The sequence below is a fragment of the Passer montanus genome, unplaced genomic scaffold, assembly GCF_014805655.1.
Source record: "Passer montanus isolate IOZ18808 unplaced genomic scaffold, ASM1480565v1 scaffold8, whole genome shotgun sequence".
Lineage (NCBI taxonomy): Eukaryota > Metazoa > Chordata > Aves > Passeriformes > Passeridae > Passer > Passer montanus.
In genome coordinates this window covers 15,440,993-15,468,209 of record NW_024373256.1, presented here as the reverse complement: position 1 = coordinate 15,468,209, position 27,217 = coordinate 15,440,993, and the positions used below count along the sequence as shown (strand labels likewise).

Below are 27,217 nucleotides of genomic sequence, written 5' to 3'. Positions count from 1 at the left end.
CCACCCACCCACCCAGCCCCACCACTACATTCACCTCGTCTTTGTGTGCTGGAGCACCAGCAGTGAGAAATGGCTGAGCTGAATCCTGCAGGGGCCAAGGGTGCTGCTCACCCAAGAGAGCACCTTTCCAGATGCATCCCACCACCCAGCCAGCACCTGGACCCATCAGCACACATCAGGCTCCATGGAAAAGGCAGCTGGTGGCACCTGAGGGAGTGCTAAACACATTGTACCTCCTGGTGTCCAGCTGCTGGCTTGATCAGGCTCAGAGACTCAATTCTTCCATGCTGGGGATGCAGCATCCTTCAGTGCAAAGCTCCTGCTCACTCTGCTGCTGCTATGACCAACAGCAAAGCCACAGTTTGGGCAAGCAGCCATCATCCATCCAAGAGGAGAGCAGCCCAGCAAATGAAACAAACCCTGCTGCCTCATGTTATGCCCGAGCATCACTGCAGCAGCTTCACCAGGAGGCTTTGCTTAAACCCCCTGTGATCCCAGTGTAAGCTACATCTTTGCTTCTCGACATTTGCTAAACCCCAACGTGCCCGGCTTGGAGGAAATCCAAAGAAAGGAAAAAAAACCTCCACATTTTCCAAACAGATGATTGCTGAGAGCTAGGGAGACCTTGTGGTTTTGAGAAGGGGCCACTCAAATATATATTGCTTTTCAAGCCCAGATGAGAACCACTGCCAAAACAAGAGTCTTTTTTCAGTTTTGGCCCCAGTGAGAAGTAGGGAGTAGTGGGTGAGGGCAGAAATTTAGTGCACATATTTGCTATAAGGCCCAAAGTCCTACCTTAAAACGTGCCTGTCAAGGGACACGTCTGAAAACATGTGAGGAAGCAAAAGCATAAACTTCTACCTGAGCCCTACTCTACGATGTTTCCTAAATGTTGACCTTAGTGCTGAAGTCTGGAATTTTCCTAAGCAAAGCTGGAATCACACGTTCATCACACACCTCCAGAGGAAGAGGAGCTGAGAGCCCCAGCTCCAGCCCAGAGGGAAGGGATGGCTCTAACCAAAGAGGATGAACAGGGCCCTTGGAGTTGCTCTAACCAAAGGATGAACAGGACCCTTGGAGTCACACTCAGAGGATCTGTTTTCTTCCTAAATCCACTGACAAATGCTCTGGGCAGGGCACCCCCAGGTGGTGCCAGACCCATGCCCTCAGCAAAACGTCATGAGAGAGTGCCACAGCCACGACTCTGAAGGTAGCCACAAGGCCATCCTGCAGGAGTGACTCCCAGCCCCCTGCTCTGGAGGACTGCAATGCTCTGTTGCTTGAAAACATTGTTGTCATCATCTGGGAAACAGAGGAATAGTATAATCACATGTTTCTGATATCTCTGTTTACAACTAGATTTCCAAGTCCTCCCCAGAAAACATCTCTTGGGAACATTTCTGTAAGCAGAGCTTAACTGGAAAACCTTGGGCTCTGGCTCAGAGATTACAGCAAATCCTTCTCATGTGGCTCACAGTGAATTAGGAACAAGTGACAGCCTGGGGCTCAGCTGACAGCTCAAACAGGACAAGGGGAGAGAAAGTGGGAACATCCTCACATACACTTAGCTGGTCACAGACTCCTGGTTTAGCACATCCTGAGCTCGTTTTTGTACACACATGGCAAGTATTCCTGGTCAAAAACCACTCAAGTCTATGGCAAGACCTTCCCCCTCAACTCTCCACCATTGGACTTGGCCCCAGGCAATTCCTCTGATTATGCCAAACCAAGTTACCCACATTTGAGCCCTTATTCCAGGATCAGACCTGCTGCAATTGTCACTTCTGCACGAGAATTCCTGGTTATGTTTGAATTTTAAAGTCCCAACAAAAAGGAGAGTTTGTGATTCTTTAAGTAGTGTTCTCTGCTCAGGAATTGAAGGACACTCTTCACGTTTCCAGTATGGGTGGAGGTAAGATTTACAACATCCTTAAACTGTCCACTTCCCTGCCTTTAAGTGCCTGGGGTTCATGAATGATGTAGCATATGACTACACCCCAAACCACCATCCCTGGGAACCCCCACAGCTTGGGAACTTCCCATCTCACCCCATCTGCTTGGGGTAGATGTGGAAACATTTCTTCCAAGTTTCCAAAAGGTGGAATTGAAAGACTACAGAGTTCACAGCAGCTGATGTGTCAGCCAGTGAACAGTGGCTGAAACCCAAAATCCTTGGGCTCCAACTTGAGGTGCTCCTAGGGGTTGGAAGCAGCACACTCACACCCATGGTGAGCCAGCACCTCACCTTCCCCTCCAGCCAGCACTGTCAAGTATGGGCCTTTCTCCTATGCTGTCCACAACAGAGAAGAAAACTTGACTTCCGAACACCCTATATCATCCCTGCCCTGGGAAATGGGTCTCTCCTGTACCACATCACACCCATGGTGAGCCAGCACCTCACCTTCCCCTCCAGCCAGCACTGTCAAGTATGGGCCTTTCTCCTATGCTGTCCACAACAGAGAAGAAAACTTGACTTCCGAACACCCCATAACCATCCCTGCCCTGGGAAATGGGTCTCTGCTGTACCACATCATGCCACCCTCTATATGGAGACATGCCTACTAACTCCTCCGTATTTCTACTCACCATTTCTCTCCAACCAGGCCCAAAGGATGGTCCAGAAGGACAGAAGTCCTTCCACAAGCTCCCAAAGCACCTGGCCAAGCCATGGGATTTCAGTGGACTCCCCACAGGGCTGCAGTATCAGCCCCTGGACAAAGGGTTTAGAGCCCACTGCCTGTGCCCTCCTCCACCCCGGGCAGATGCTGGTGCCATGCAGACTGCCAAAGTCACAGGTGTGAGGCACAGGACTGGCAGAGGTGACAGGGCCCTGCAATTCCCTGGCTGTGGAAGATCAGCCTTGCCCCTCTGCCAAGCAGTTCAAGATCTAATCCTGAAAAGCAGAGCAATAAAGGACCACAGGTAACACAAAACCTCAAGTTTCACCGAGCTCTCTTCCCAGGGAACTGCAAATATTTGCAGTGTTTTATCCAATATCCCTCCGTGTTTGCCCAGTGCCCAAAGATAAATGAACAGGTCACGTACACTTAAGATATAAAGATTTCATAAGACTTCAGCACAAACACCAGCGAGGCACTGTTGCCACAGGGAAACAATTGGCATCCATGAGCAGCCAGGGACCCAGAGTGCCGGTGCCACAGCGGGCTCTTGTGCCCACCTGTCACTGCCCCCTGGTCAGCCCCAGGGATGGATGTTCAGATCACATTCACCAGCTTTTCCATGTCGATGCCCACTGTCCCCACAGCCCAGCAGAAGCCACCCCAGAGGACTGAGCCAGCATGGGCACAGCCATGGCTGGAGGTGCACTTTCAGGAGGTAAGATTTGCAGCAAGCACCTCTGGGAGCCTCTTCCAAGACTTCCCCACACACCAGATGACAGCATGTTCTTGAGCTTTTTGCACTGAACAATGACACAAGGGGTTGTGACCCTCATGTTCAGTTTGTGTGGCAGCACCCCAGAGCCAGGTCTGTATCTCCACACAGGCAGGCAATCCATCACCAACAGCAAAATCTATTCCCTCAACATGCTCCTTTTTCTGCTCTGTTTCTCCTAGAAATGCTCCTGACCAATCCCAGCAGCCCAATTTCCAAGCTTTGGCTCCCTCTCCCCTACAGCCTATTTTCAATCATGTGTTAAAAGGGCAAGTAATGCAGAAACAAATCTGCACTAAAGGTCAGCAGCTCCCCCCACCCTGCAAGGCTGAAGAAAAGCCCCTCTGGCTCCAGCAGAGCAGAGTCCCTGATCCAGCCCCAGCCATCTCTCCCTCCCCCACCCCAGGCCCAAAACAGCTGGGCAAGGCCAGGACCAGGTGAGTTACGGCCAGGAACTGGGTGCTACCAGCCCTTGTCATAGCCACACTGGGACATGTCACTCCAGAACATCATCATTACATTTCTGAATTGTTTCTCTGTTTTGCTGGACATTGTGAGCTCCCAAAACTGCTCAACAGCATCACACCAGCACCAGCACTCTGTGCTGGTCTAGCCTCACCTCGAGTCCTGGGGGCAAGTTTTGGGTGCTGCAATATGAGCAGGACCTAAACAGGAAAACATCCAAAGAAGGGACATGAGGATGGTGAAGGGTCTGGAGGGCCATAGGAGGAGCAGCTGAGGGCTTCTTCAGCCTGGAGGGGACTGAAGTCAGCCTACATCAGGATCTGCAGCTTCAATCTCTGCTCTCTGTGACCAGGGACAGGGCCCAGGGAATGGCTGGAGCTGTGCCAAGGGAGGTTTACATTGGATATCAGGAAACGCTCCTTCCCCCAGAGGGTGCTGGGCACTGCCCAGGCTCCCCAAGGAATGGGCACAGCCTGGTGGTGTGGTTACTTTCTTTGACCCCAAAACACACTGAGAATTGACATTTAGTGGATATTGACACCACTTACAGCACAGGAACTCCTGCACTGTGCCAGCAAATAGTTTTTGGACCTAAAAGAACAGAAAGAGGAAGTATGGCCCCAATGATGGGCATGCCATAATAACAGAGCAGCATGGCCTCGGATTGGTGTTATGCTGGTGGCAGAGCGGCTGACAGGCAGATGCCCAGTGAGGAATGGCTGGAGCTGTGCGAGGGGAGGGGTAGGTTGGATATCAGGAAAGGTTCTTCCCCCAGAGGGTGCTGGGCACTGCCCAGGCTCCCCAGGGAATGGGCACAGCCCCGAGGCTGCCAGAGCTCCAGGAATGCTTGGACAATGCTCTCAGGGATGCCCGGGGTGGGATTGTTGGGGTGGCCCCTCTGTGCAGGGCCAGGAGCTGGACTCTATGATCCAGGATTGGATGATGTGCCCAGTCCATCGAGAGTGCTTTGTTGAAGAAGCAACTGCTATAGCAGCCCCTTCCAGCACCTCTTTCCCCCTCCTGCAAGATCTCCTCTGCTACACAAGCAGCAGCCATCATTGTCATTTCAGAGACAACAACTAACCATAAAAATAAAGAGCAAGATCACTGCTGCCAACCTATCTGCTTCTCCAAATCCCCCTTGTAGGCTGAGGAAATAACAAGCTCACCCTTAAGGCCTGCCCTGCCTCCCAGTAAATTTGCTCTTCCCAGACAGAAACCCCTCAATCCCAGGTAACACAGCTGCCAGACAGAGGCAGAAAACAGGAAAGCTGGATGGTGACCATGGTGAAGCCCCTGCCAGTCCCTGCTCTGTGAGATAAGGAGCTGGGAACTGCACAACCAAAGCTTCCCACCAGAGCAGAGGGCTGCTGGGAGCAGGGCCATCGACATCAATCCGGAAGGGCAGGCTTGGATCTGGATTCAGAGACACCCGTGTGTCACCGCATCTTGGGAGCACACAGGGAAAGGAAGCTGGGCTATTTTCTCCCCCCTTCTCAGAAGATTTGGCTTCATCTGAAGTCAGCCTCGCAAGGTCAATGCTCTGGCAAGGACTGGGAAACTTCTGAAATAATGTCTGCTGTTTTAATTTTATAACATTGCAGGACTGGCTCAAATACTAAGTCCAGTTGTTCTCCAGGTACTCAGCTCCCCAAGCTGGGGACAAGGAGCAGAATGAAGATCCCATAAATTCCAAAAGAGGAAAGAGTCAGCAAAATGCTGCGGCACTCAGACACCCACAAGTTTCTGCAGCCGGATGGGATCCACCCAAGGGTGCTGAGGAAGGTGCTGGAAGAGCTCACTGAAGCACTTTCCATCATTTCCCAGCAGTCCTGGCTCTCCCAGGTGCCTGGAGGTGCCAGTGTGATGCCCATTCACAGGAAGGGCTGGAAGAAGAATCTGGGGAACTGCAGGACTGCCAGTGTGACCTTGGTGCAGGGGAAGTTCATGGAGCAGATCATCTCAGGGCAACAACATGGCACGTTCAGGACAACCAGGGAATCAGGGCCAGCCAGCACAGGCTCCTGAAAGGCACAGCCTGCTTGAGCAACCTGACCTCCTTCTGTGCCAGGGTGATCCCTTCAGCTGATGGGTAAAAAAGTGTGTGGATATGTCTACCTGGACTTCAGTAAAGCCTTTGTTACCCACGGCATTCTCCTGGGGAAAGTGGCTGTTCCCGGCTTGGACAGGGGCACTGTTTGCTGGGTGAAAAAATGGGCTGGAAGGCCAGGCCCAGAGGGTTGGGGAATGAAGCTCCATCCAGCTGGCAGCCAGTCACCCGTGGTGTTTGCCAGGGCTCAGTGATGGGGCCAGGTCTGTTCTAGATCTTTGATGAGCTGGCCAAGAGGGTCCAGGGCACTCTCAGATCACAGGTGACACCAATTTGGACAGGGTATTGATCTGCTGGAGGGCAAGAAGACTCTGCAGAGGGATCTGGACAGGCTGCATCCATGGGCCCTGCATGAAGATCCAACAAGGCTCAGTGCCTGGTTTGCACATGGGTCACAACAGCCCTGTGGGATGCTCCAAGACCGGAACACAGGGGCTGGAACGTGCACAGTGGGGAAGGCTTTGGGGGTGCTGCTCAAATGGTGCAGCTGAATGAGACAGGAGTGCCCAAGTGGGCAAGAAGGACAGTGGTGCCAGGCTTACACCAGCTCCAGCGTGGCCAGAGAGCCAGGGCAGTGGCCATTCCCCTGCACTGGGCACTGCTGGGGCACCACCCTGGGGTCATGCGTGACCTGTCTGTGCTCCCTGGGTGTGGCAGCAGGGAGCCTGACACAAGAAAAGACTGCCCAGGAAAGATGAAGCTCTGTTCAAACACACAACCACAAACCCAAATTACCACCTCCAGAGGCAAACCCAAAGCCACAAGATGAGTTTTGCCCCAGAACTCACTCCAAGATGAAATAACACAATATCTTGCACTAAACCTGTGGATCCTGCTGCATTTCCCCCTTGGAGTGGCAGCAGCAGAGCCCCTCAGTGCACACCCACACACAGAGACCAGACCAGCTTCACCACCCTTGTGGCTCGGGCTGTATTTGCACATTTTTACCATATGCATGTTTACCCAATTCATTTCACTACAATGGAAGAAGAGCTGGAAAGCTATATTAAGCTGCAGAGGCAAGAGTGTTTAAAAAAGATCAAAGGTCCGTCATTTAAAATTAATTAATTCAAGTTTGAACTATTAACATAAATTAAAAATTCAAACCATACACAAGAATATACCCCTTTCCAAGTAATTTTCAAGAACCTCTAGTGCTGCAAGATAAGGTAATGGCACATTGCATTAATTTGCAGGATGCTCAGCAGTGGTTAACCTCCACTTAATTAGAACTAATTGTAATTTTGCGGGAATAGGGCAAGCACACATTGTAAGAGATCCTCTTGACATTACACATCACAGGGAGGGAACAGAGCTCTTTATGCCACCTCTCCCCCTCTCTCTGCACACACATTATTCATCTGCAGCCCCCCAAACAGGCTCAGCTGGAAGAGCAAAGGCATTTCACACAGGGCCATGGCCACCAAGGCAATAGACAGAAGAAAGCATAGAATTCCACTTGCACAGAATCCCTGCTATGGGCAAAGGAAAGGCACATGGACACCTGAACACCAGAGTCACTGGAGTAAGGGCTGCAGAGAGCTGAAGGACCAGCAGCCCATGTCAAATAACATGCAAAGAGCACACGGAGGAAAACCAGCACTGAACCCTGCTGGAGTTGTGCCACACGTTACAAGGTGTGACACCTCGAGAGCATGTGGACAGGCCCAGCCTTGGACAGCCCTTCCAAGCAGCCTGTGCAGCTGAAACCCCCCTGCCCAGCTCCCTCCCACCTAACAAGGCTTGGAGCCACACCTGCACCTGCCAGTGCTCCCAGGGCTCCAGGGCAGCCAGGATCAGTCACAGCTGAGCCCTCGGCTGTTCCACAGACAGCCCTTCTGCTCTGCCCTTCCAAGCTCACTGCTCCCTGAGCACAATGTAAATCCCCTCCTCAGGAGCTTCACCCTGAGTCCTCACCCACCAAACCAGTCCTGGCCAGAAGCCAGCACCTGAGTCAGAGCCTGGGAAGGCTCCTGGCACCATTGTGCACTGCCAGCTTCACCACCAGCCCTGCTCGAGCCTTCCCCCGCTGGCTCTGCCTCTTCCCCAGCCTGGCCCAGCTCCATACACACTTCTGGTCTAACCTATGCAAAAAAACCCACACTAAGGGATGGCCTCCAGCTCTATTAACCCAAATTGATGCAAACCATAATTCAAAGGGAGTTCAAGACATCCACCCTAAAATTTTTTTAATTTGCCTAAATCATCTTAAAAGACTCCAATTCCTGTTCTACCTGAAGCTTCTCTGCAAGTGGAAGGAATTGCTGCAGGGTCACAGGGGCTGCACTTCTTCCACCTGGGCCAATGCCACCCCTGAAGTCCCCAGGAGCCACGGGGACACCCGTGCCTGCCTTCCCCAGGGACTAACACCCTCCTGAGACCCAAAGCACCAGCACAGCCTGTGTTCACGGGACACAGCTGGTTTCACACACACCCAGGGGAGGGAGGGGAAGGACCAGAGCCTGGAAACCAGAGATCCCTCCCTGTAGCAGCTATGTTGAAGCTGCCTTAGAAGGGGTTGGAATGAGATGACCTTTAAGGTCCAGCCCAAACCAGTCTGTGGTTCTGTGACCTCCCCATGTGTGCAGTGCACAGCAGCTGCCAGCCCAGGGACTGGGCCCTGCACACAGCACATGTGCCCCTTGGCTTTTTACTACCTTCAACCTGAACTCCTCACCCCCAGCCTAGCTAAGGACACCTCCTGCCACCGCCAAGCCAAGCAAAGCAGTGACTTCATCGCAGCTTCCTTCACCTAAATTGTCTCAGGAGACCCTGCTGCTGCTTTCCAGCGGGCGCAGCATCCTCCCCATGCAGCTGCACGCCCCCGCTTCCTTCCTCGGCACGGCTCGGCCTCACATCCACCTCCCTCGGCCTGGGCTTTAACCTCCAGCTCGCCTGAGTGCTCCAGGACAGCCAAACCAGGGACCGGGACCCCTCCCTGGGCTCCTCCTCTCCAGTGCTTCCACACACAACAAGAAGCTTCTAGAGGCTCCTCAGGGTCAATGGGGCTGCTCAAGGGCCAAGCTGAGCTCCTGGGGAGAACAGGCAAGGCAGGATCCTCACCAGCTCAAGTTCAAGCCCAAGAACAGGGAGCAGTAGCATCACCACACTCTGCCCTGAGCTTAGAAACTTCTCTGAGGATCAGGCAGAGGCACATTTGCACCCAAACCCCTCAAACCCCCAAAAAACATGGGATGGCATCAGCGTGCCAAGGTGGCGAAGCACATTCAGCCAGGGAAGAAAAATGCCTGCAACATTGACAAAAACCTGGAAATATTTTGGAAAGAGATGCTCTGAATCCTTTAATTCTGTTTTTCCATGAGGCACAGCAAAAAAAAATGCTTGAAATAATTTAATTTAAAGCTTTTTGAAGCACCACGTTGCTCAGCCAGCTCCACTAGACAGACACTCCCCAGCACCATCCCCAGCAAGCTGATGACATTCCTGAGGGCTCCTCTGGCTGTGGCCAGGGCCCAGCAAGTACAATTAAAGCAAACCTAGTTTAAAAACAATAGCACATTGCTTTCAGACTCATCTGGTCACTTTTACCAAGCCTGTGTTCCCAGCCCTAAGCTAATCTATCAATGAAAGCATCTCCATTGCTTTCGAGGGACTTCAGCTCAGCACACAAATTGTAACATCCACCTGCCCTCTCACAGGCCAGCACTGTGGGCCAAAACTATTCTTGAGATCATGCTTTTATCCTCAAAACACTCCCCATGTTTCAGCCAGGCCGCTGTCTTTCATAGAGCCATGGAATGGTGGGAAGGGACCTTCAGGACAATCTCATTCCACACCCTGCCATGGGCAGGGACACCTTCCACTGTCCCAGGCTGCTCCCAGCCCTGCCCAGCCTGGCCTTGGGCACTGCCAGGGATCCAGGGGCAGCCACAGCTGCTCTGGGCACCCTGTGCCAGGGCCTGCCCCCCCTCACAGGGAACAATTCCCAATTCCCAGTATCCCATCCAGTCCTGCCCTCTGGCAGTGGGAGCCATTCCCTGTGTCCTGTCCCTCCATGCCTTGTCCCCAGTCCCTCTGCAGCTCTCCTGGAGCCCCTTTAGGCCCTGCCAGGGGCTCTGAGGTGTCCCTGGAGCCTTCTCCTCTGCAGGTGAGCACCCCCAGCTCTATCAGCACTTGGGATGCTCCTTAAGAGCAGAAGGGGCACAGTTTCAATCAACCCAAAACAGACCACAGCATCACACATGGTGTTTGTGACTTCATAGTTTCTAAATTTTTAGGTTTGATAAGTTTGAACAGCTCTATTTCTCCCTTAATTGGTGCAATTGTTTTTAACCCTGCTCCTGGAGCCACGTTGCCATGGCTACACCACACAAGCCTGGGCGAGCGAGGTGTATTTTTAGAATTGCCAAAATACACGTCTCTAACAGAGCTTTTCTGGACAGAGCTCTCCTTGTTCCATGACACAGGAATTAAGGGCATTCAATGGAATTAAAATGTGGGAAATTCAAAACAGATTAAGAGAGAGGCCCACAGTGCAGCCGGTGCATGGCTGGAGCCCCACGCACAGGGCGGTGCCTGGGGGCAGGGCTGGGGCACAGCTGGGCACAGCTGGGGCTGCAGCCTCCCCAGGACCCCGAGGGACAGCAGAGTGACCAAGTGCTGCCATGGATGGACATGGGCTCTGTGGGTCAGCAAGGAAGAGCTGCTTAGGGCCCATCGGCTGGGCCTGTGGAGAGCTCAAGGCTGGGGGACAGACAAACACAGGCAGGTGACATTGTGGTGGGTGTCAAGAGACCACACAGGAAGGTGACATTGTGGTGGGTGTCAATAGACCACACAGGAAGGTGACATTGTGGTGGGTGTCAACAGACCACCTGCTCAGGGCACAGTAGTTGAGCCATTCTGGCAAATGGTAGAGGTCCCATGTTTGCAGATCTTGATCCTCACAGGATTTCAGCAACCCAAATATGTGCTGGAGGAACACCACAGTGGGACTCAAGCAAGTCAGCTGGCTCCTGGGAAGCACTGGTGACAGCTCCCTAACACAGGAGAGAGGGGACAGCGGGAAGAGACACTGCTGGGCCTCACTACAAATGAGGAAGAACTGGTCAGGGATGTGAAGGCCTTGAGCAGTCTTGGCTGCAGTGCCCATGAAGCGGGGGGGACACTGATGGAGCAGCAGCCCCAGCAAGGCCCCTGTGAGCTCCTGACAAGTGACACTTCGCTGGTCGTGGCCAGGCAGACAGGCAAACCCTAAGGTGCAGAGATCCAGCCCTCAGACTGCCCCAGCTCCAACACTCCTGGCACCCCTCCAAGAGAGTCACTGCCCAGCAGCAGCTCCCTCAGCTTCAGGGGAGAAAACACATCTGAGCTGAGCCAGAAGGAAACACGAGGAAGGAAATGGAAAGTATAGCAAAGATTAACACCATTTGTGCTGAAGTCAGCAAGTGGATTAAGGGGAGGGAAAGCTGGGAGCTCCAGCATAAACTTGTCATTTAGCAGGATTGAACCACTTAAAAAGAAACTGCTGAGCTGTGGCACTGTGAGGTGACCCAGGTTCCTGCAAGGACCCATCAAGGACAAGGGAGAGCTCAACCAGAAGGAGGCCACGTTGCCAGCAAGAGCCATTCCCTGCTCCAACTCTGTGATGCCACAGCTCTGCTGTGCCTGCACTGCACTCCCAGGGAGCTGCCAAGCAGATGCTGGAGAGGAACCAAAGAACCTTTCACCTGCAGCATGGCTGGGATGGTTGAGCTCAGCCTGATTTTTGATCAGGAGCTCCACTCAGACTCAGTTCACAGGTACAGGACTAGTGAGAGAGACCGAGGGCACAGCAGGTCCTGTGGTCCCACAGCCCACCCTGAGCGAGGCACAGAGAGGGTCTCCATCACCACAGCTCTGCTCTTGCTGGGCAGCAGCTGCACATGCAAAAGCCACATGCACAACCATCACACCTGTAAGGGAAGGCACAACTTGCTGACAGTCATTCCTCCTGAGCCAGGGCACCACAGCAGTGGCTCTCAGGACCCTGTGCATCCATCCTGTCTCTTCAGGAACACACCAATGACATCAGGAAACACAAAACAAAAAATAAAGAGAAGATTCTAGAGGTGCAAATACCCAGGAGTGAATCTTCTGTTTTACAGAGCAGCTGTATTTGAGAGCTCCTGGGGTCTTGAAAATTTGCATAGACTAGAGAAAAGAATAGTTCAGGGAGACATTTGCATGCTGCAAGTCAAAGAGAATCATAAACATAAAGACAACAGCAGAGTCCAAAGATGTTCCTGCTGCTAATGCCTCTCTGAATCCCCCTGCAGCCACTCTTTCCACAGGAGCCATGCTATGGACCATGACTGCTCCTGGCTGAAGATGGGCTCTGCCAGCATCACTCCAGGGGCACTGTGCAGCTGGAAAGATGCCCTCTCAAAAATCATCTGCACAATTCATTTCAGAGTCAGAGCAGTCTGCCAGCAGCTCTAGTCATGCTGTCCCATCCCTTTCACAAGGACATGAGTAATTATTGAGCGCTCTAGCTACTAAAACTGATTAGAGCAAAACAAACTAATTTTGTTGCAAGGCAATGCTGTGACCTCGTTAACGATGGTAGTAATGGGCTAACAATATTTCTCTCTTACACAGCGATGTCTTTCATTAGCACTCAAGCTGTTTTGTAAAGGAGCTTAGTACATTCCTATAAACTCATTTGCATAGGAGGAAACCCAAGCCAACACCAGCATATCCAGAGGCTGTTCCCTGGGAAGCAATCTGGATTGAGAGCATGGAGAAACAACACCCTGCAGCCAGGAACAATAACCCGGGGTGCAGGGCCAGCGTGGGGGCAACCCTCCCCTACCTGCCTCTTCAAAGCAGGCAGATGCCTGCCAGACCTGCACAAGCAGGTTTGCTCCTCCTCTAGCACAAACCTACATCTCATCTCGTCTTTGTGAATGAAAAGAACAACTCTGGGCATCCAAACTCACTGTGAGGGTCACACAGATTGGACACATTTCACACCACAGTTATTAACATCCCTGTGTGTGGAGCTGACCAGCAGCTCCTTGAAGCTCTCACACCTCCCCTCTTATGAGGCATTAGCCACTAAACAGAGCTACAGCTGCTCTCGAGTCAGTCTGATGTCCTGCACGAGGCACAGCAACAAGGATCTTTCCCAAGAACTTCCATGAAGAGCCACCTTTTCAAATTATGTTTCCCCCTTTGCCCTTTATGTACTTACAGACACGCCAGGGACATTCAGCATGTATCAGCTTGAAGCAAGCTGCCCCAGCAAGGACATCTCTCATCATTCCCAGGAAAGAGAAGCTCGGATCTGAAAGGTTTCAGGGCTAAAGCAGAGGGAATAGCCCCTGACTGACGCCCTGAGGGCTGGGACAAGGGTCCTGCTGCAGGCTGGGATCCCAGCGGGCAGCAGGAGGCAGATTGGGAAGCCGGCTGTGGCACAGGGAGGGCTTAAACACTTCTCACTCAGAATCACCTGCAGTCAGGGCCTGATTTAACCCACCCGCTGTCACAGAGTCCCCTGCTCACGGCACCTTCAGCACCTCAGGCACCACCCAGCTCCCACTTCAAGGCCAAGCCAAGATTTCCCCTACACTTGGAACAGCAGGGACAAGACCTCAAGATAGTGCTGCCACAAAACATCCCCATTCCCCAGCCTGCCTTGCCCCCTGCCCTGTAGCCAAAAGCCTCAGGGCACTGGCTAATCACTAATTAACAAGATCTTACAGCTCTGCTTTTGAAGAGGGCTGGGAAATCACTTCTCCCCCTCTCAGAGATAAGGAAAAGCCCTGCACAAAAGCAGATGATGCTCTTTGAGGTCCTCACCGCTTGTCTGGAGTTCAGCAGCTCAACCCACCTGGCCTTGCAGGGCTGCACCAGGAGTGCTGCCTGCACCTGCTGAGAGGTGATGGGGTTTGTGGCCATGTGCCTTACAGCTCCCAGCCAAGGCTCACACATAGGCTAAATGCGTGTAAAGAAAGGATTAGTACACTTACCCCTCTGTTCTGTTAGAAAGGGATGTTTGTGCAGCAAAACAGCAAAGAGGTCTAATCTAAGAACCTCAATCACAGCCAGAGGGCAACCACTCTGCTCCCATTGAGCCAGCACAGCACTGTAAGGCAGTGGGGAGCTTCACCTGAAAGCAGAGCTCACATCCCAGGGACTTCTGGGCACTCTTATGCAGGTCACACATTCTTAGCACTCCATGAAATATTAAAAGCAAGACAGGCAGCTGCCCTGGCCAACTCTTACCACTTGCAGGCTGACGTGTGTAGGCAGCTCTCACAGCGTCACCCACGATGCCCCGAGAGGCAAAGTCACCCTCTGCCAGCTCTGTGCTGCAGACAGGAGCACAGAGCACCTCGAAGTGATGTCCCCAGGTGCCTCCTGTAAACAAACACAGACCAAAACGGGGTGTTAGACTGGTTACACATGCCCAGAACCAGGCTGGATACCAGCACCACAGTGACGTGCAGGCACACAAAGAGCATTCACCTGAACGTTCTATAACCATGGGGAAAATGGGCAAGCTCTCAGGACAAGTAGGTTTCTGCATCTCTCTTGGAAGAAGGCTTATAAATGTTAACCCCAAAACACCCAGAACAGGGACAGTCGAGCACTGCATCCCTGGCAAGCTAGAAGAACAGCAAGGGGAGGGATGGCAGCTCAGAGGCAGCTGCCTCAATGCACACAGAGCAACACTGGAGCTGCCAGAACTCTGCTCAACACAGCAGGATCAGACCCCATTGCCACCACCATGGGAACAGCATCAGAGGAGCCCTGCAGAAGACCAAGCAGCTCTCAGCCTCCCTCATTTTAGCATTTCTTTTTTCCCTTCAAGTTACTTTTAAGTCACTGAAATTCCCGTATAAGTCTGGAAGCCCTTGTGCCTTGGTGTCTCTCCAGGAGCTTCCAAGCCATCAAAGGGAAACAATTCTACCAAATTCTCCCTGCTTCCCTTTTTAACTCCCTGTCATGCAGGCACCAAATCTCTGAGGCAGAGGAACTCAGCCCAGGACCTGAGCCTTCTTTCACACTAAATTTGGTCTGCCAGACATCCAAAAAAAAAAAATCACATCAGTCATTCTCCTTCAGAGCTGGTTTCTCAGCATGGAAAATTACATTTCCTACATGCAGCTAATGCATGAGAAGCTTTGAAAGGTCAAAAAATGAAGCTATCAATTTATCACAAAAAGTAACTTCCTATTACAGCTGCTGAAAGCCTGAGCTCCTCGGTGCAAACACTCCACCTAGAGCCAGCTGTGCCAGCCCTGCTTGTCCAGGGCTGCCAGCACTAGCAGGTGACTTAGCAGTGCCACTACAGCCACCAAACATCAGCCACTGCTCTGAAGGGGACCCAAGCAGACTTCTGGTGGGACAGCCTCCCCTGCTTGTGCAGAGGGTCTCAGCAGAGAGGACCCTCACTCCCAAAAAAAAAAAAAAAACAGACCCATGCTCTTGCATTGGCTTTCCTTTGGGCACCATCCTTGAGAGAGGTCACTCATGAGGTGATCCCAGCCAGCAACATCCTGTCCCTTTGTCCTTAGGGACAACACATGGCTGAGCAAAGCATGGGTGCAAGCACAAAGTGTGAAAGCACTGGGATGGCAGCAGAGCTCCCAGACACACTGTCAACACTTCCCTCCAGAAGGGAAAGGAGCAAGGGAGCCTGAGGGCCTGAGCCACACAGGATCCTCTCCCACCCAGCAGCTGAAGGGGAGCAGAGACCACAGTAACTCCTTCCACCTGAGCAACAGCATCCAGCCCACCCATAACTCTGCCCAGGACAATGCAGTGCCACTGAAATGGCACTGCTGTTCCCCTGCTGTGTCCATCCTCCAGCTCTGTGGTCGTCCCTCATGCCTTTTTGCATCCCCAAAAATAACCAAGCAGTGCCAACCAAGACAGGATTTGGACCTCAGGCACTCATTCTGGCCCAGTGAGACACAGGTCAAGTGTCTCACAGGTAAGTGAGAGACTCCTGCATTGAGCAGGACAGGCATGGAATACAGGAATGCAGCAACAGGATCATGGGGCTGCCTGGGGCCAGGAGCCAGAGGGGCTGGCACTCATCCCTTCCTGCCTTAGGGCTGCAGCAAACAGGCTGTGCCATTCCACAGAGCCTCAGCAGGACACAGCATCCCTCACCTGCCACAGCTCACCACAGAGACGTCATTCAACATCTCAACTTTAGAGCTGGGAAAAACCTGAAGCAAGCTGGAAGGGGAGTGCAAGACCAGCCTGGAGGGGATGCAGGCTGCAAGGAGCAGAAACTCCACGCCAAGCTGAGCACAGCTCCCCCTCATTGCCATCCTGGTGCTGGGAAAGCTGCCAACACACATCTCTCCTTTTGGGACAGAAACAGCCCCATAGGGAGCAGCTGCCTCAGCACTGCTGCACCTGAGAGCAGCCAGGCCCTGCCAGGAGTGCCCCAAGGCTGTCCCCAAGTGCCAGCTCCCACTGCTAGGAGCCAGGACAGACAGGGCTCCTGGCTACACTCTGGCTCAGCTTCCCCACCAGTGACATCCTCTGCAGCTCTGTCTCCAGATACTGCCTGGGACACCCCAGGCACTCTGCTGCTGGCTCCAGACACACAGGCTCTGCCCCAGCCCTGCTCCTGTGCCATTCCCAGTGCCAGCACTGCTGCACGTGGATGGCAGGGATGGGAATTTCTGCAGCTGAGCTCTGTGCAAATGGGGATCATGTGCCCTCTTACCTTAGAGATGGCAGGAAAAGTGTTTGCTCTTAAGTTATGACTCGCTGGAGGAAAGGGCTGAGAATTGACATTCCCATAATGACCACCATGCTGGAGAGAACATCTGACCCCTCTCTGACCACTGTTCTAATCATCCTGGAGGAGCACACAGGATGTTGTCTCTGAGTTCTCTTCCAGATGAACACCCCAAGTTGCCCACAAACACCACAGCAGGTGTCACTGGAGAAAGTTGTGACAGCTCCTGGTACTGCACAAGGATGGAGATGCCTCATCCCAATCTCTTTCTGTTCTCCAGGAAGAGACACCCAGGTGACATGGCCTTCTCTGCAGGGCTCTGGCTCTTTGGGGAACAACCTCACCGATGGCATTTGCCTTCCCTACAGTGGGAAAGGCCATCCGAGACTGACACAGCTCCAGGGTGCAAACAGGAATGGACCCTAGGTTCCCTGGGCTGGGAATCACCTAAACAACTGCTGTCAGCATAAAAACAGATGTGGATTTTCACTTAGCAGAAGGGGAGCAGGAAGGTCTCTAGTCATCTAATGAATTCATCCAACTATTATGAGAAATATCAACTTTTACATAACTTAGAGAAAAAACTAAATTTGTAACTAAATATAACTTTAGATGAGATAAGTCACTTTTAAAAAGAGTTACTAATGAAGCCCAGCTTTGCTGAGGTGAAAGCTCAAAAAGTCAACTTTCAGGTACCCAGGGAGAGGCTAGAATATGAAATTTCCCACCTCTATTTCAGGCAAGAAAACACCATTATTCAGCAAGTTCTGAACTTCTCAAAATGCAGGACAATTTCCAGGGACCACATGGGAGTTCTCAGTGCCACAATAAAATTAATTCAGGGAAAAAAAGCAGAACAGCCAACCCCAGAGAATGATACTATTGGAGACAGACCAGGCTTAAGAAGCACAAAGGAAATTTCCCTGGATCTAAATATTTTTGAGGTTACTGTTTTACAGGTATTTATGATAAAGAAGGAAGACAAATTGCCCCCTCCTTATTTCACTGCTGGAATTGCCAGCTAAGAGCAAAAACAGCACCCTTAGGAAGAAGGTAACAAGGAAAAGTGAGTTCCTGAGCACCACACTGCATCATCCCCTTTTGGAGGGGAATACACGGGAAAGCTGAGCATAAGACAAACACAAACTGGTCCTTCACTTGCAGATGTTCCAGTGGTGTAAACATGCATCCAGCCAACCCAAGGACCAACCCCAACTTGCTCATCCCCATGTTGAAGCACCCTGCTGACCCCAGGCCTCAGGAATCAATGCCCAGCACTTGCCTCCTCTGTGTTTATTTCTAGAAAACACACACAACTTGTTGCTCATATTCAAGAATAAACTTCAGGGAGCACATCTGCACATGCTGTATTCTCAGGGAAGCAATTTCTGCTGGTTTGGCTGGCTGAGCTTCAATGTCACCTGCACGAGAAATTTCCCTGTTCCCCCATTCTCAGACAAACCTGAAAAAATGCAGCTTTCACCAACAGAGGAGAAAAATCGAGGCTGCTCCACACAGTGACAATCCATGGCTGCAGGAGCCAGGACACCAGCCAGCAGGCTGGGAAGCAAACAGCCCGCTGCCAGCATCGCCTCTTCCCTGGAGATCACATATTCTACGGAAATCTCGAAACTAAAGGAGAAAAGCCCTAGTGATTGAATGAATCCTGCCAGATGAGGAAGCCTCTGGGCACACACCATGGACCGGGATTAGTGTGGGAACCGCTGGTGAAAAGGGCAAATATCCTCCGGAGACAAGGAAATCGTCCTTTAAAGTGAAAACCTGCTAAGGAAAAAAGGCGCTGGCGGCAGAGCAGCGCCGGCCCCCACGGCGCTCCAGGGCAGCACCGCCAGGCAGGCTCTGTTCACGCGAAAGGACTGAAATCGAACAGCAAAACAGCATTGCAAGAGCATGAAGTAATCCCACCCCTGCAGTTCGTGTTTTCCTACCCAATTAGCTACTCCAAGTGTAAGACAGGAAAGGAAAAAAAAATTTAAACGTGCTGCAAAGCCAGGAGATATTTTGCAACTCCCGGACTCCTGCAGCAGAGCCCTGCACTCCCAAGAGCCGCGGGCGAGGCGGGGGGACCCACGAGGAGGGGAGGAGAAGAGGGGGAAAGGGAAGAGCAGAGGGAAGAAGGGGAGAAGCGCGCTCACTTGCTCCGCCGTCCCTCGGGCCCGTCCCGCGGCGCAGCCGGACCGCACGCCCGGGATGCAGCCGCGCTGCCGCCGGCAGGGACGGAACGGGCTCCGGCCGGACCCGGGGGAGGAAGCGGGCGATGGGGGCGGCCCCGGAGCCACCCCCGCCCGCCGCACAGCCCGGCCCAGCCCGCCCCGCCCCGGGATGCTCGGGGGCCGGGATGGAGCTGCCCGGGCCGGGAGCGCCAGCCCCGCGTGTCCCCGGGCTCCCCCTGGCTCAGCCGGGACGGGACCGCGCCGCTCCGTTACAGTTCGTCCCCGAGTTTAACCAAACCGGTTTGAAATCACTGATTAGAGAGCTGGGAACGAGCACAGGGAGCAGCAAAGCCCCCCGAGGCTGCTGGAGGGCAGGGGAAGCGCTCGGAGCCGCTCCGAACCGCGCTGGGCACGGGCACGGGGCAGCCCCTCCGCACCCCGCCCGCGCCTCCCGCTGGAAATCGTCCTGCGGCTTTTCTTAGTTCTTAAGTGGTTCTAACCTCAGAGTCTGGAGACATCTGCTAGAGCAGGATGCCTGGAGAATGTGAAACGCCGTCCCAGGCTGGGTGTTGATTTTAAACGGTGCAAACCCTCAGAGCTCGTGAAGAGCGGCAGGATGCTGTGGGCTGCAGGCAGGACACACACTGCTCCGCGAGCTCACGTGTGAGGTCCCCTCGCATCAAAGCCAGACCCGCACTTTGATGGCTCGGGGATTCCAGCTACCCTAAGAGAAACCAGAGGATCAAGAAGTCACACTGCTCTGTCATCACTACAAACTGCTCTTTGACAGTGACTGCTCGTCCCTGTGCTGCCTCCATCCCAGCTGATCATTTCATTTCCCCTCCATGGCTTGTCCTGCTTTCCACTGGTGATGCAGCTGGAGCCAGTAATGCTTCCCAGCTGGAGCCTGCAGCCCCAGCCCCTACACCACTCTGTCAGCTGCCTGCAGGCACCTGCAGCCCTGACCCACCCTCACCTGCAGCCCTGACCCACCTTCACCTGCAGCTCCAACCCACCTTCACCTGCAGCTCCAACCCACCCTCACCTGCAGCCCCAACCCTGCCACACCACCCAAATGCACTGAGGCCAGGGAGTGCAGACAGCTCTGATGGGTTTAGGAAAGTGCTTTTGTGCACCCCTGTGTGCTGGGGCTGCACATCCCTGTGTGCCAGTCGTGGGGATCAGCTCCATCACCTGCCCCAGTGACAGACCCCGGCCACCACCCCTGCCCTGCAGCTCTGTGCTGCAGTGTGGAACAGTGAGCTGCAGGTTGCTCTCTGTTCCTGCTGTGCTGCCCCAGACCTATGCACAGAGATGCAGATGGAAGCAGGGTCAGGGGCCTCTTTGTGCAGACTCACCAGCCAGCCCAAAAACTGGTTTTGTCCATTCTCTGGGGCTCGATAGGGTTTTCTCAGCGATGTCCAGCTGCATGGGCAGCTGGGCTGGAAAATATGGGAGGTTATGGACATAATGTCCCCCTGGTGTTAAGTCTAGAACACACTATATACACCTCTGTTAAATTTAGGCAGGGAACTGCCTATATTTCCATGTTCTTCCTATTGGTATTTCGTGCACATCCACCTGCCTGCTGCAGAGCCACAGAGCATTTAATTTCAGTTTAAAAATTCTCACACTCACACTGTGGTGATTCGTATCAGCAGCCTCTGCTGCCAGCCCAAGGTTTATGTGACTGCCTCTCATTAGCACGATTCGGAGGTTAAGGCTTCTGGGATTTACCAGTGGAGATAAATGTGCTGATGGGCAGCCCAAGGAGCGAAAACCTCTGTGAAACCCTGTGTTAACATTAAGCCTTTTATTGGCAATAGCTGGGCCTCATCAGTCTGTCTCTGAAACAGCATCACCCTCTTTCTTCACGTTTGCTAAAGCATAGGCACAGAGAGTAAAACACATGAGTTAATCAGGGGAAAATATACTGTGGGATGAAGAAAGAGACACCACAGTGAAATGGTCGGCTAAGAATGGCAAATGCATTTTTCTTTGTGTGATTAGGCAGAAAAAATCTTATGAAAGGCCCCTGTCTGGCAGAGGACCTGTGGCATACACTGAGCTCCCAAGCTAAAATGCTTTGAGGCATGCTCTGAATAAGGAAGGAAAAATGCTTTCCCTCTCAGTCAAGAGCACCTTGATGCAAAGCATCAGCACCGAGACAGAGCTGGTGGGGTGGAAGTGGCTCCTCGCAGGGACTCGGGCTGAGCAGCTGCTCCGAGGAGGCTGAGCCTGAGCCTGCACAGTGCACAGAGTGCAGGTGCTGACCCACACACCACTAACGGTACAGGGGTAAAGAGGAGGGGGCTGAAAGGCTTTTGTGGGAGATTTCACAGCCCCAGGGACATGCTCTGTTCCCATCAGAGCAAAGTGCAGGTGGTGCTTCTCTGCAGGGACTCTGCCCCAAGCACTCCTAATGCTGCAGGGCTATGGGGAGGAGGATGTCATGAGGGGAATGGTACTGGGCACCCCCAGCTGCCCAGTCTGGAGGTCCAGAATGTGCATTTCCTGAAGGCCGAGCAATGCACAGGTCTCAAGACAAGTGAAAGGAAACAAGGAATGCCAATGGGCTTTTCAGCTTCATTGATTTTAGATTACATCAAATATTCCTACTCAATGAATATTCCTTTTTAATAAGAACACAGAGATGCATTGAGGGCTGGTGACCCTCACCTACAAAGCCAGGCTGAGATCTGGGCTGTTATCCTGGAGAAGAGAAGGGTCCAGGAGACCTTAAAGCCCCTTTCAGTGCCTAAAGGGGCTGCAAGGGAGCTGGACAGGGACTTTGGACAAGGTCCTGGAGTGCCAGGACAAGGGGGAATGATAGAGGACAGGATTAGATGGGATACTGGGAAGGAATTGTTCCCTGTGAGGGTGGGGAGGCCCTGGCACAGGGTGCCCTGAGAAGCTGTGGCTGCCCCTGGATCCCTGGAAGTGCCCAGAGCCAGGCTGGATGGGCCTTGAAGCAACCTGGGATGGTGGAAGGTGTCCTTGGACATGTCAGGGACTGGAACTGGATGAACTTTCAACTCTCTTCCAACCCAAACCATTCCACAATCCCATCATTCACCACTCTGTCTTCGTAGGGAGTAAAGGCTGCTGCAAAGGGCTGACATGGTGTCATGAGCATCCTTCTGCCTGCAGTCAGTGACTGGCCAGTCATGGCTGGCTTCCCTTGCCTTCTCCTGTGCAGGCTAAACCCCACCACGTCTGCAGGCTGGCTGTGGGGGATGTCAGACCCAGCCAGTGAGGGCTCACGTGGCCGTGGCTGACCACAAATCAGGGATGTAGATGTTGGGGGGTCAGTTGAGCCAACCCCCCTTGGAGCAGCAAGCTGGTCTGCAGTTGGATTCTTCCATTATGTGAGGCTGCTGTCTCAGATGAGATTGGGGACCCTCATCTCATTGGGGTAACCCAGCTCATTCTGAGTTATTCTTCTAAACCTTAAGAAATCTGAAGTCATTCAAGTAGAACCAATTCCACTGGACATCATGAATCTGTATTCAAATGCTGATGCAGCTTAATTGGCTTAATTTATTGAATTGGTTCAATAAAACCAGTTAATCTGGTTTAACTGTTATATAAAATAAATCTCATTTGAATGTATTATGTGTCTCAATTTTACAAGCTTCCACAACACTCCCTCATCACACTATTTCTATTTTAGATTGATTCTCCAGACAGTTGGACAAAGTGGCTCTTAACCTCCCTCCAGGCAGCTCTAAATCTGCCAGGGAACAGTGGGTTACCACAAAAACGAACTATAATTAACACTGAACATCTTTCCAGTCCTTTGCAAGCTTATGAAGAGCAATGATTCCAGGGTGGCAGGGCAGCCTCATGGACAAGTCTTCTGGAGTGAGTTGCTTTTCCAGTGTCAAGACACCAGCTGTGCTTTAAAGTCCCTGTCTGTGTGGTGGGTGAGGCTGACAACACCAACACTGGCACTGCACCCCTGAGGCCAAACCCTTGCCTGGCAGTTCAGCTCCAAGGAATCTGGTGCAGGTGCACTCCTGTTTATCTATCCTGCTTCAAACATGGTATTGGTTACCCTGGCCTGGGGCTGCAAATGAGACACTGACAAACCTCCTGTACAACACACCTGCTTCACTTCTGGAACACTTTCTGTATTTTATCTTCTGTTCATCAGTGACTGCACCTTTCCTACAGTTTATAGGAAGGGCTCCTTCCCATAAACTATGTTTATGTGTCTATAAAGCATATAACCCATGTTTATGTTTATGTTGTCTATGGTTTGAGGCCCAGCTACAAAACCTTGTCTAACTCCTCTCCTAATTCACAGGCATCCAGTTCAGACCCAGCTAACAAGCAGGATTTATAATGAAGGTAGCTCCTAATGAGCTGACACAAGATGCAGCATTGGATCATACTTGCTTTGATCAAAGCCGTGTGCTTTCTGGTTGGAGAGCATAATCAACAACAATTTCTAAAAAGTCAAGTTTGTGTTGATTAAAAATGCCATCTGACAGCTCGAGAGTGTTGTGATGTCTCATGATCTGCTGTGCAGATACAGCATGAGCTCAGCATGGTGTCCCTCCCCCCCAGGCAGGAGAAGGGCTTTTGTTCCTTTCCCAGCAGGCTCAATCCCTTGGGTTTGCAGGGTGAAGGATCTGCCCCAGGAGTGCTCTCATGGCTATGGGACCATCCCTCCGTGGGCAGCAGGCACTCAAGGTTCTCGTGCTGCCCACTTGCAGAGGGGTCTGCACATCTGGTGCATCCCCACATCTGGTGGGGATGGAGGGGTCTGAGGCCATCAGCAGCAAAGTGGAGAGCCTGCTCCAAGAAAGCAGACAGTCTTTATAGTGGCTTGGGAGATTCCTGCTTCAGAGGAAGAGAAATGAAAGGAATGAGAGCTGCTGAATCCTTTTCAATCTTCAATACAACCTGGCCAAGGCAGTTCTTTGGGCCTGAACTCTTGAGTTTCTTGCCAGGACACAGACTGCCAGGTTATGTCCAAGCCATTAACTCCTGGGGTTAACTCCTGCCCCCCGCAACACACAGGGGCTTAATCCCCACTTTCTGGACTCCCATTTCACCTCCCATTTCCTGTTTAACTCTTCAGCCATCTGAGGTCTACAATACACTAACAGAGACATTTGACCAAACAGTCCCCAACCACAGCCCGTGCAACAAATTTCTGAGCACATCACTAACACCTCCCATGCCTGTCAGGGAGAGGGAGCACTGGAGAAAATCACAGCACCTGAAAGCACCACTCTGTCCATCTGCCCTGCTTTAGGAAAAGAGCCGTGGCCTTGGCCAGTCCCCTCCTGCCTTCAGCTCCCACTAAAGCTTATTTCACCTGACACAAGAAAATTCTTCATTCCCAGTTTCTAGAACTCCTCTCCCACTCTGTCCACACCCTGCTCCAGCCTACAGGAGAGCAAGAGTCTTCTGCCAGGTGATTTCATTGTCAGGGGAACACGTTCCCTACAAACCACATCACCACAGTCACAATTAGCTCCTTATCCCGAGCTTTTGAATCTGAATGTAGGCTATGGCCACTCAACCCTTGTAGTAAGAAAACTACAGAACATCTATGTCAGCTCAAATTAGAGATAAAAACTGAAAACAAAGGCAGTAAAACACCTTCCTGGTACCTGATGAGTGAGTGGCATCCCCGAGCTTATTTCACCTGACACAAGAAAATTCTTCATTCCCAGTTTCTAGAACTCCTCTCCCACTCTGTCCACACCCTGCTCCAGCCTACAGGAGAGCAAGAGTCTTCTGCCAGGTGATTTCATTGTCAGGGGAACACGTTCCCTACAAACCACATCACCACAGTCACAATTAGCTCCTTATCCCGAGCTTTTGAATCTGAATGGAGGCTATGGCCACACAACTCTTGTAGTAAGAAAACTACAGAACATCTATGTCAGCTCAAATTAGAGATAAAAACTGAAAACAAAGGCAGTAAAACACCTTCCTGGTACCTGATCTAGTGAGTGACATCCCCACCCATGGCAGGGCAGGGCTGGAACAAGATGAAATTTAAGATCCCTTCCAGACTAAAGCATCCTGTGATTGTATGATAAAGTACAGGAGGATATTTCGGAGGCATCAGGGTCTCTGAGACCTTCTCAGCTACCCCATCAACAGCTCTGCACTGATTCTTGCACTCCCCTCACCTTACAGGAGCTGGACCAGACCCTTCCTCATTCAGGCCAAAGTTGGGTTCAGCCCTAATCAAGATAAAAACCCAATTCACAGGGAATTCACCTTGTATTTTTACAGACAGGTGTGATGTGATGCAGATCCCATGATGCCTTCTAGAATGAGGCGTCTGATTTATTATGATGGAAACAAAACCTCTTCAAAGATGCTGTGGTTTTCCAGTCTTAGGCAGGACAAACTGCCTGGGGAAATTAGGAGGTTATAGAACAGGGTCTCCACGGCTGGCCTATCTTAAAAAAAGCTGATTTATAAAAGCCATAGGTGCAGATTAGGACACAGCACCTCTGATGGTTCATAATCAGTCTTTGCTTCAAAACACAGAGGAGAATTGAAGCAACTTTTTCCTGTGCAGGCTGATCTGGCTCCCTGGTGGGAACCAACAACCACCTCTGCTGATGGCCGAGTTTCTGTTTCTGGGTCAGACAGAAATTCAAGAGCTCGGTGGAGATGTTATGAGTGTGGAGCTGCTCAAGAGATGGAGAGCTCCTGCTTTGGGCAGATGACATGGTATAGAAACAATGACCCTTCCTAGATGATCTAGGTGCCCACCACTAATATTTTTTCAACAGATGAGGCATTTAAATGCCGATACAATAAAGGAATTTTTATTTCTATGGCACCAAAAACCGATGGGGATTTTTTTTCCCTGTAAAAATCTGAGATCTGGACCTGTCTGATAGCATTGACATTCTCCATAAGGATGAGAAGTAGAAGGTGATTTTAGCACAAATATCTCTAGTGAAGAAAAGGGTAAGTTAGATGTGAGTTAGAAACTGAGTGTGAGATAGTAGAAATCAGAAAAGCAGAAATCAGAAGCCTTTCCAGAGATAACATGCATGTGTTTGCACATCAAGATTGCTGTATATGAAAGACTTCTGCTCGGTTTTGGCTGAATGCCCTCAGAGAGATGCAAAATGGACAACTGAATTTGTAAGTGAATTTCAAATGCTCTGAAAAACTCCATCCTAGGTCTTAAATCAAGTTCAGGAGTAATGAAAATGAGGTTTCCAGCACATGAAGACCTGCAGTAATTTTTGAATTCTAGAAGACGAAGATGAAACTGAATAAAGAAAAACAAGCTCAATTCTGAGCTTGATTGCTGCCCACAGGGAACAGGATGGAGCTCATCAAATGGTCTTACCTGAGCAATAGATGATGTGATGCCCTGGAGCTGAAAGGTCTTGTCTGAGACCAGCAGCAAAGATAAAGATGATGCTAATCTGCATTGATTAATCAGTTTAATCTGGCAGTGATGTCTGCAGAAATTTAGATACTTTTCCTCCACCTGATGCAGTCTTCTCCATCCTCCATCATCAGCTATCACGTATCATTTGACTTAATCAGTTTTGTGCAGAAGACTGAGACACAGTGTCAAGTGCTTTAGTAAAATCTAAATATATTACTGCAATCTCTTCTAGCATCAGTCACCACACCCCAGACTCACAGCCGACAATTCCCTTCTCATCTAACTCCTAATTATTAACTAAATAGGGAAAATAATAAAAGACAGGAAGGAGAAGCAATCAATAAAGCCATGGAGAAGCAATCATAAAGCTTATTGTCCTTCCTTTGCTAGCAGCAGGGCCCTGTGGACACTGATTGTGGATCTCTCTACATGGATACAGGAGCATCCAGAGGTTTTTCTTTCTCAGTCTTTGCTCCTTCTCAGTTAGCACTGAAGCAGATTTATTTGTACAGTTCCTGCCAGCTCACTTCTCTCCTGTGCCTTTGCACCACACGGTTTTCCAGACTTCTAGACTTTCACAGGTTTTAATTTTCTGTCCCACAGGACCACCTCCACCAGGAGCACGCACGGTCCCATCAGGCCCTGCTCACACAGCACAGGCATCAGGGATCTGCTCCTTCAGCAGGCAGCTGGCACTCCACCAGGAGCACGCACGGTCCCATCAGGCCCTGCTCACACAGGCATCAGGCATCTGCTCCTTCAGCAGGCAGCTGGCACCTGTGCAGGAGCCAGAAGGAGCTCCTGCTGCCGTGCCCAGTTTGCCCAGTTGCTGCCAGTGGGCAGAAAGGGCCACGGGGCCATGGGGAGATGCCTGCAGAGCTGGCAGAGGCAGTGGGGCAGCACGGTGGTCAGGCTGAGCCCACCTGTGCTCTGCTCCATCTCCTGCACAGACACCTCCCAAACGACCCTTACTGTGCTGG

General features: G+C 51.7%; 1 protein-coding gene across 1 annotated transcript in view; it reads right to left on the bottom strand.

Moving 5' to 3' along the window:
• The window catches only part of LOC120513061 (ankyrin repeat and fibronectin type-III domain-containing protein 1-like), a 245,860-nt gene extending 226,922 nt beyond the window's left edge, over positions 1–18,938 (bottom strand). The window contains exons 1-2 of the mRNA XM_039732031.1: positions 18,833–18,938; positions 14,198–14,332 (exon numbers count right to left, since the gene is read on the bottom strand). The gene's annotated coding sequence lies outside the window, so the exon portion shown is untranslated. The remainder of the gene's footprint in view (positions 1–14,197; positions 14,333–18,832) is intronic.
• Positions 18,939–27,217: the final 8,279 nt, after the last annotated feature.